At 48.8% G+C, this 9,887-nt stretch overlaps 1 long non-coding RNA gene across 1 annotated transcript; it reads right to left on the bottom strand.

Annotated features, from left to right (window-relative positions):
• Window positions 1-6,126: 6,126 nt before the first annotated feature.
• LOC138743865 (uncharacterized) lies at window positions 6,127-9,652 on the bottom strand. Its single transcript, XR_011345079.1, has 3 exons — window positions 9,543-9,652; window positions 8,462-8,687; window positions 6,127-6,228 (listed from the first exon to the last, which is right to left on the bottom strand). It is a non-coding gene; the product is annotated as an uncharacterized lncRNA (long non-coding RNA).
• Between the last annotated feature and the right edge of the window lie 235 nt (window positions 9,653-9,887).

Genomic DNA, 9,887 nt, shown 5'->3' with positions numbered 1-9,887 from the left:
TTCCTCTGATGGCAGCATCACCTCATCTCTGCCTGAAACCTGCAAGTGACTAGAGTGGGGCTGTTTTAAACCCTGAGCTGGAATCAGGAGGACAATTAATTCAGGTGTGAAATATCTCAGTAAATTGTGGCTGGCCCTTTAAACAAGGCCCATCTCCGCCCTTCAAGAGAGCTGCAATTAAGGGAATAGCACCTTTTAATTTGGAGTGGAGTTAAAACAGTTTTCTCACCTGTGGCATTGAGATGTTTGAGGAGATGATACCTCTAGATAGGGGAGTGTTAGAGCTTTATGAGAGATTTGTTTGTTTGTGGGCTTGTCTTTTGAATTTTGGTTTGGAAGCCTTTTGTGGTCTATGGCAGCTGAAAACTAAGCAAACTAGGGTTTTCTTTGATCCTGATGGTTGTGCAGCAGTTCAAACTTCTCAAATGCAGAATTTGAGCTGTTTGCTCTCCCAGTGCCCTAGAGCATTGGTTTGGGAATATTTATGCCACAGGTGGTGTTATGGTCCTGTTAAGTCAATGACTCTGGATCAAATCTGGCCCCGTCTGTAAGGGGTTTGTGTGTTCACCCACTCTTCAGTGGAGGTGGCAGGTTAACAGGGGTTTGTGGGGGGGAAAATCGCAGGTGAATGAGGGGGAATGCACAGAGCTGGTGGGGTGAATAGGAGTGTGAGGCAGTTGTTGGCGAAGGAGAGTGTGTTGCAGGGATGTGTAGCTAAGGACTCACCATCCAATCTCAGACCAGAGTGAAACAGGATTCTTATCGTGCTCACAAATCCTTCGTCACTCCTCAAACGATGATCAGTATTCTGACTCAAGCGTTTTCTGGCCTTGTGACGACAAGCGGGCCTAACGTTCCAATGGCAAATGAGGCAGGGAGGATGTTTCCTGTAATAGAGGTAGTAAAAGTTCCATTAGAGAGGAATACGTTGCCTTTAACTGATAACATGCGGTGGGGTCTCGGTACATTTGGTGATGTCTGGGATCTCTCTATCAATATAAAAAATGAAAATCAAGGCTGGGTCTCTCTGTGGGGGGGGGGGGGGGGGGGTATCTAATATTTGCTTGTCATAATCTAATTCATCCCAACTGGCAGTGCGGGCTTTGTTCCCCAAGGCATCCGTATTGGCTGTCCATGGACCATCTCTATCCCAATGCAGTCCTCAGTGTCTCTTGCATTTAAATCAATGATGGCATCAGCACCTTTTGGCCAATTTTAGCTGTGTTTACTCAGTCAATCTGGCCAGTTTAGTTTTTCATTCAGTACTGGTGTCTGGGGTTAATGGGAGTAGTGGATGATTGATAATTCCTGAAATAATTCTTCATTCATCTTATTTTTTTTAATTATTTAATTTCACATATGCATTAAAAACTAATTTTTTATTTGAAATAACATCAAATGAATGCATAGTGATTTAAAAAATTAACCCCTTGTCTTGGGATGATGGTCTTGGGATGTTTGTGCCTGAGGTTTGTCTCTGAAGTGGACGCTGCTGATGGATTGATCCCAGAATGGGGGGGGGGGGGGGGGGTGTTTGTGGGCAAGGGCTGGATTGGAGGAATTCTCTTGCTCTTGACTGCAAGAACCATTTCATTTAATTTTTCCTGATGTAAAGAAAAAAAGAAAAAACATCTGGATAGTATTTATAAAAATTTACCAAGCCTTTCAAATAAAATCTAACATCCTAAATTTCTTGATTTTAGGAGTCGGAAGGTTCATGTTGAGCTTCCAAGTTACTGCCACACATTTTACCCCTAGAACAATTACAGCACAGAAACAGGTCATTTGGCCTTTCTCGTCTGCTCTGAACTAAATACTCTCCTCCAGTACCACCTCTCTGCATTCCCCACCCCTCCAATTTTCTCTTAAATGACAAAATGGACCCTGCTGCCACTATTTCTCCCGGAAGCTCACTCCACTCAGCCACCATTGAGTCAAGAAGTTCCCCCTCACGTTACTTCAAAACTTTTGCCTCTTAACTCAAGACCTCTTGTTTCAATCTCTCCCACTTGCAATGGAATTGCCTATCCACATCAACTCTATCCATCCTTCTTGTAATTTTAAATACTCTACCAAATCCCCTCTCGGCTTTCGAGTTGACAGGAATGCACTCATGGATGGTTGGATGAATTCTCTTGGGAAGAGTTCATAGTGGCTCAAAAGTGCTTGATTAGATGCAAGGAGAGCTGCCACTGAATGTTGCATGTATTTGGTTCTGGGTTTCGAAGGTACCTCAGCTCTCTCTCTTTTGTACTCGGTCCAAAAGACATTGCTGATCTTATTTGGAATTAGACCAGTTTCAATGAAGCAATGCTGAAGATTTTTGCTGGGGGGGGGGGGGGGGGGGAATAAGCATTGCATTAAATTAAGCTGCGGCTGGTCATCCTTAAGTGTTGATCTGCAGTCCAAGTCTGGTGAGCTTTCTGGGATGGGCTAACGTTCCAGGCAACTCCTTCTTCACACAACAGGATTCAACATTTAATAGGACGGGGGGTGGGGGAATAATCTTGGGTTAAGTTCCATTTGTGTTTTAGTTCATAAAGCCCATTGGATTTTGACTTCTATCGGGAGCACAGTGGGATATGAACAACATTTCTTGTTGTTTTCAGAGTATATCTTTCCCCTGGTTTATAATTCTTTGTGTGAATCATTTTTTTACTCCTGTCCAAGTTAGTAACAGGAAACACTGTGGGAGTGGGACGCTGTTTCATCGCTGGTAAAGTCCAACAACTGGTGAAACATTGACATGATTGAAGCTCTCTGGAAGGCAGGTTTCCAATTACTGCAGGTAACTTTCAGTTCAAGATCTTTCACCCCATCTTCCTCACTCGTGCACAGTGTCACGGCCGTCAATGACGGAGGGAGGAAAGTTGGTTTGAAAATGAGCAAATTGTTTACGTCAGAGCCAAGTCTGAAACCACCTTTTATTGAATCAAGTGAGATGCAGGACTGGTCACGGTGGCTGCTGGGAAGCACATGCAGATAGCCTTGCCCACAAGGAATCTTTTGAGTCCTCATTCTCAACATAGGGTGGCAGTGTCCTAGGGTCTCCTTCTTTCGCCTCGTCTTCCTTAATCATCTGAAGCCTGATTTCTTTCCCCTCTCATTCAGCCTGCATTATTTTCTGCATCCTCTCCCTGTTACTCCCTTGCTTTCTGTTCCCTTCATTTTCTCCCTCATCATTAATTTTAGCAAAGATGACTGGCTTGGTTTAGTCTGTAACATGTTTGAGTTTCAAGTGGAACATTTAACGTGGGATCAGTGCTGTTTTGAAATATTAGCAGAATAGAGGGCGACACCAGTCACTAATGGATAGAAGAGAAAAAGATCCCCCTCTCTCTGGTAAGGTCGTGGGCAAGAGACCTAAGAGAGGAACAAGTCTGAATAAACATCTTTCCTGATTAACTGTGTCCGGTGCATTGATTGAGTGGTGCTGTTGCAGCAGACCCCACTCTTATCCATAATTGATTGGAAACTAATCTATGGTCACTGGACCCAAAATGTTCACATACACGTTTTACCTCTCTAACTATTACAGCATCGAAATAGGCCAACTTGGCCCTTCGAGTCCACGCCGAACACTTTGTCCTACCTCATCCCATTGACCTACACTCGCCCCTTGACCCTCCATTCCTTTCCTGTCCAAATACATATCCCACTTCTCCTTAAGTGCTAATATTGAGCCTGCCTCCTCCACTTCATCTGCAAGTCCATTCCACACACCCACCACTCTGAGTGAAAGTCCCCCCTCACATTTCCTCTAAACTTCTGCCCCTTTCTCTCAACCCACCTCAAATCTATACCCCAATAATTTTAAATACCTCAACCCAATCCAACCTCAACCTTTTATACTCCGCAGAATAAAAATCTTGCTTAACCTTTCCCTATAACTTAGACCTATGGTTTTCAAAATGCTCCCAAACTCAAATTCCACTTGAAGCAATCCCTACACCAGAAGTGCTCTGTGATTAGTCAGGGATTGATTCAGGTGCAATGAAAGGAACCACCTACATCCTACAGGATGGAGCGCCAGAATAGCGTACATAGTTGAAGAAATTAAATTCCAAGACTTTGCTCTGCAAAGTGTTTCAACTTCAAAAGTACAGCCCCTCATGCCCAATCCCGGGAATTTACTGGGACAGCGTCCAGTGGAAAAGGGACACTGTCCAAATGCCAGTGTCAAATGATGTCATTTCACGCCACCTCTAACCCTACTCATATCCTCGGCGTTTGCCGATGTCGGCCTGATGGTAAAACCAGTGGAACAGAGACAGCAGAGAATCACCTGTTTCCAGTCGAAGGCAGAACACTCCGCTCCCCGGGGATGAGTTGTGTTCAGTGGAAAAGCAATCTTGTGTCCCAGTGGAAATGGCACCAAGGGCTTCCTAACCTCAGACACTGCATGGCCAATGAACTGGGATTCCCGTGGAAAAAGGGTTTCAGACTGCTTTGTAAAATCTGCATGCAGTGCTTCAACCGAAATGAAGGCCAATGGGATGATGAGCTTCATTAAACTTTTCTACGTGGTCGTGCGTGAAAGTGAGGCCATTTTGGCAAGAAAGCGCAGAAAAATTAACCACGATCACAGGAGTGGCCTCCACGTGATACCTGGAGCAATATCTTCATGGAAACAAGCGACAACTTGACCAAATATCTAATCTCATTTATAAAAATAGCACTGGCCTTCGCGAAAAGATGTATCACGATCAACTGGATGTCCGATAGCACGCTGGGCTGTGGAAATGAACTGCTGTTACCTACGGGAAAAAAAAATCACATAAACGTGACCCTTTGGTAAAGGTCTGTCAACTGTACTTGGACCACATAGGGGCCCAGACACTAATATAAATGAACAATAAAAGGGGATGAATGTAACCATTATATAGACCAAAACCAAGTTTCCCCAACTGGACTCATCTACTTGTAATCTCTGAAAATGTGGATATGAAAACAAACTGCAATAGAGAGAGAAAAAATTCAAAGTGCAAAAGGAAGAGTCTTTAAATGGGTCCCTGAATGTGTGTTGAGTCTGGTGGTGAAGGGGAAGCAGCTGTTCCTGAACCCGGCTATACCTCTTTCCTGATGGGAGCAGTGAGAACAGAGCGGGTGATGTGGATCCTTGATTGCTGCTGCTCTCTGACAGCAGCGTTCCCTGCAAATGTTCTCAATGGTGGAGGGTTTTTACCTAAGATATCCTGGGCGGTGTCTTAACTTTTGCAGAGCTTTTTGCTCAGGGGTATTGGTGTCACAAGACAACTGATCAAACCTACTACAAACTGAACCTTTCACCCCTCACACCCGTAAACCCACTATTTTTCGTGCATCAATGTGCCTGTCTAAATGTTAAAGGTCCCTATTATTCCAGACTACACCATCCTGCCCGGCCATGCACTCCAGGCACCCGCAGCCTTCTGCACGTTCTCTTTCTACAAGTCCTTCAGCAGCCTTGTGTTTCCTCAGCACTGCCTGCTCCTCCACCAAGCTCTGCCTCAAATCCATTCACTCTATGAGCTTCCTGCATCACTCCAGAGAAAAGCCCAAGGTTTCTCTCTCTGGATATTGCATTTACTTCATTCTGATGGGCTGAATTCCTGCAGCTTCCCAATCAAACATCTGCAATCGCCTTTAAATTGTGCCCCTCTGCACAGATTTGTGCCACCTGCTTTTAAGCAGGTTAAATCCTATGGGCATTCTGACAGTATCCTTCCACGCTCTCTCTCTCTCTCTCTCTACCAGTGGATCTAAATCCTTCTGCCCAAATTGTTGCTTGGTCTGGGCTTCTGTCCTTTTGCCTGGATTCTCATCCTCTGCTATTTCAGTCTGAACCTTGCCGTCAGCCCGAGGAATAAAACCGAGGGGATATGGATTGGAATTCTTTCTGGCTAGAGCATCTCAAACACTGCTCTCATCCTCGTGTGTGCACAGCTAGAGACAAGAACAAATCTTGTCCTTAGTCACTGTGAATACCATCTCCAGGATGCTGGCACTTTATTCCTGTGTGTTTTTTTTTGAACCTTGCTTAGTGCTAGTTTTTCCTTTTGATTTGAACATTACAATATATGTGAACGCACTTTCCAAATGGTTTTACAATGTAAACAATATTTTAAAGAAAAATCTGAAGACTTCACCATCTGAGATGCAGATTCTAATCTGTGGCTTCGGCGGGTCCGCGCCAAGGGGTATTTGGATTATTTTAAAGAGAACCGTCTTCCAATGTCTGCAGTGGAACTGGGAGAAAGAGGGTTGGGCTGTCGGTGTCATAGTTAATGACGTCTCATTACAGAACTGAAAGCTTACAGTCTGTGGTGAACTGATATTCTCGTCCCACTGACCAGCACCCCTTCCTGCTCATTCCCATCCATGGGGCCGGGACTCCCTCACCCTCACGGGTCCCCCTCACACTCGCAGTTCTCCGATCCCCTCAACCACACGGATCCCCTAAACCACGCGGGTTCCCACCCCCACCTTCAGCCTCGCAGGTGCCCTCAGCCTTCTGGGTCCACGTCCCGGTCCCCCCCTCCGCCCTCTGGGTCCCCGTACCTCCTCAACCTTCTGGGTCCCCGTCCCCTTCCCCCCTCAGCCTTCTGGGTCCCCACTTCCCCCTCAGCCTTCTGGGTCCCCGTCAGCCTTCTGGGTCCCTGTCCCCTCTCAGCTTTTTGGGTCCCCGTCCCCCCTCACCTTTCTGGGTCCTGATCACCCTCACCCTTCTGGGTCCTGATCACCCTCACCCTTCTGGGTCCTGATCACCCTCACCCTTCTGGGTCCTGATCACCCTCACCCTTCTGGGTCCTGATCACCCTCACCCTTCTGGGTCCAGATCACCCTCACCCTTCTGGGTCCTGATCACCCTCACCCTTCTGGGTCCTGATCACCCTCACCCTTCTGGGTCCTGATCACCCTCACCCTTCTGGGTCCTGATCACCATTACCCTTCTGGGTCCTCATTCCCCTCACCCTTCTGGTTCCACGAGTACCTCAGCCTTGCGTGTCCCTCAACCTTCTGGATACCCGTCCCCCTCAGCCTCGCAGGATCCCCGCCCCCCACAGCCTTACATGTCCCTCACTCCTCTTGCAGATATCCCACACCCCTCTGGCGGGTCCCCCTCACCCTTCTGGGTCCTCGACCCCCCTCACCCTTCTGGGTCCCCGACCCCCTCACCCTTCTGGGTCCCCGACCCCCTCACCCTTCTGGGTCCCCGTCCCTCTCCCCCCTCTGCCTCGCGGGCCCCGAGCCCCCTCTGCCTCGCGGGCCCCGAGCCCCCTCAACCTCGCGGGACGCGACGCCCCTCAGCCTCGCGGGTCCCTGATCCCCCTCAGCCTCGCGGATCCCCCTCCCCCCCCACAGCCTCACGGACCCCGACCCCCCCCCCCCTTCAGCCTCGCGGGTCCCCGACTACCACACACCCTAACGCCACCCCGACCCAAACTCCCTCACGGTACCCCAGCCCCACCTCACAACCATCCCCCTGCCCGTTCCCCTCCGAGCTCCGGCCGCTCCAGACCCAAAGGGCGACCCGTGGAAACTCCGTCCTCCCTGGTCTCGCTCCCAAAATGCCCCGATTCCCGCCCGTGAGGAACCAACACGAACCTCTCTCCCCCTCCCGCTCGCGACCAACTCCTCCAAAGGCCGGAAAGATCAACAACATGGCAGCCACCAGGGGTCGCTCTCGCGAGAGCTTGATCCACCCCTCCTCGGGATCTCCTCTCCACCACCCCGAGCCCCTGGATGGAGCCCCAGGGCTCGAGGTCCAGCCCTTTGGAGCCCCCTCTCTCCTGAGAACCTCGTCCCACTGGGGAAGGGTCCGAGAGCTGCCTCGGGCCTCCAGTCCATCTCCCCTTCAGGCTGCCCATTTCCACACCAGGACCTGCCCCACATTCCCCCCCAAGATTCCAGTCCATCCCACCTCCACCACCTTGGCCCAAAGCTCATTCCACGTTCCCACCCCCCTCTGAGGGAAGAAAATCCCCCTTCAATCTCAATCCATGTCCTCCTCTTTGAATCTCTCCCACTCTCCTTGGAAACAGCCTGTCCCCATGGACACGATCCGTCCCCCCTCACAATTTTCAAATCTTCCTCAATCTTCTACGCTCCAGGGAATAAAGTCCCAGCCTGTCCAACCTTCCCCTGGAACTCAAACCCCGAAAGCCAGACCACCTTCTTGTCACTCTCCTCGACGCGCTGTCTCATTCCTATCCTTCCTCTCCTCCGGCCACCCAAACGGCACACAATGTTCCCAAGTTGGCCTCACCCATGCCTCGTCCAACTTCCTCGTGGCCTCCCACCTCCTGCACTCAATCCTCTCATTTCTGAAGGCCAAAATACCAGAGGCTTTCTTCACTCCCCCCCACCCCCCCATCTCTACAAGGGACTCCACTTTCGGGCAGTTCTGTACCACAGTTCCTCAATCCCTTTGTTTGACAACACTCCTCAATGGTCTGCCATTTAACATTCAAACTCTTACGTTTTAAGAATCAATTGCAGAGATCCATGGATGTGGGAAGTCAGGAGGGTTAGGGACTGGGTGCAGGTCGATGAAACTGGCAGAATGATATTTCACCATGGACGAGAAGGGCCGAAGGGTCCCTTTTCTTTGCTGTGGGGTTTCTAGGGTAGAGTTCACACCATTCTCAGGAAGGAGGATGAGCAGACAGATGTCATGGTCCACGGGTAGGAAAGGTGATGAGATCCTGCCAGGAGAGATGAGGGAGTTAAGTGCACAACCAAGGGGTCTCTCTCTGTCAGTCTGTGTGTGTCTCTATCTCTCTGTGTCTCCCTCTCTCTCTGTCTGTGTCTCTCTGTCTGTGTCTCTGTCTGTCTGTGTCTCTGTCTGTCTGTGTCTCTCTCTCTGTCTGTGTCTCTCTCTCTGTCTGTGTCTCTCTCTCTATCTGTGTCTCTCTTTGTGGCACTCTGTGTCTCTCTGTGTGTGTCTCACTCTCTGTCTCTCTCTCGCTGTCAGTGTCTCTCTCTCTGTCTGTATGTGTCTCTCTGTGTGTCTGTGTCTGTATATCTGTCTCTCTGTGTCTGTGTGTGAGTGTGTCTGTCTGTCTGGGTATGTGTGTGTGTCTCTCTCTGTCTGTGTCTCTGTATCTGTATCTGTGTGTGTGTGTCTCTCTCTGTCTGTTTGTGTGTCTTTCTCTCTCTGTGTCTCTGTGTGTGTCACTGTCTGTGTGTGTCTCTCTTTCTGTCTCTCCCTCTGTGTCTCAATGTGTGACTCTCTCTGTGTCTGTATGTGTGTGTGTCTCTCTCTCTCTGTCTGTGTGTGTGTCTCTCTGTGTCGTGTGTGTGTGTTGTCTCTCTGTGTCGTGTGTGTGTGTGTCTCTCTCTGTCTCTATGTGTGTCTCTCTGTCTCTGTGTATCTCTCTCTCCATCTGTGTGTGTCTCTCTGTCTCTCTCTCGCTGTCAGAGTCTCTCTCTGTCCCTGTGTGTGTCTGTGTGTGTGTGTGTGTGTGTGTGTGTGTGTGTGTGTGTGTGTGTGTCTGTCTGTCTGGGTATGTGTGTCGCTCTCTATCAGTGTCTCTAATATTTGCTTATTCATTACCCACCATTATCCATCCCGACTGGTGGTGCGCGCTTTGTTCCCCAAGGCGTCCGTATTGGCTGTCCATGGACCATCTCTGCCCCAACGCATTCCTCGGTGTCACCTGCATTAAAATCAAGGTGGCATCAGCACCTTTTTGGGCACTTTTAGCCGTATTTCCTCAGTTCTTCTGGCCAGTTTTGTGTTTCGTTCACACATTCCTGCTGCCTGGGGTTCACGGCACTCGTGGAAAATCGCCAGTTCCTGAAACAATTCTTCATTTATCTTATTTGTAACATTTTTACATTTAATTTAACATATGCATTAAAAAACTTAAATTTCTTATTTGAAAATAAGATGAAATTAATGC

Source organism: Narcine bancroftii, chromosome 10 (assembly GCF_036971445.1).
Source record: "Narcine bancroftii isolate sNarBan1 chromosome 10, sNarBan1.hap1, whole genome shotgun sequence".
In the NCBI taxonomy this organism is placed as follows: Eukaryota; Metazoa; Chordata; class Chondrichthyes; order Torpediniformes; family Narcinidae; genus Narcine; species Narcine bancroftii.
This window is presented reverse-complemented; position numbering and strand designations above follow the sequence as displayed.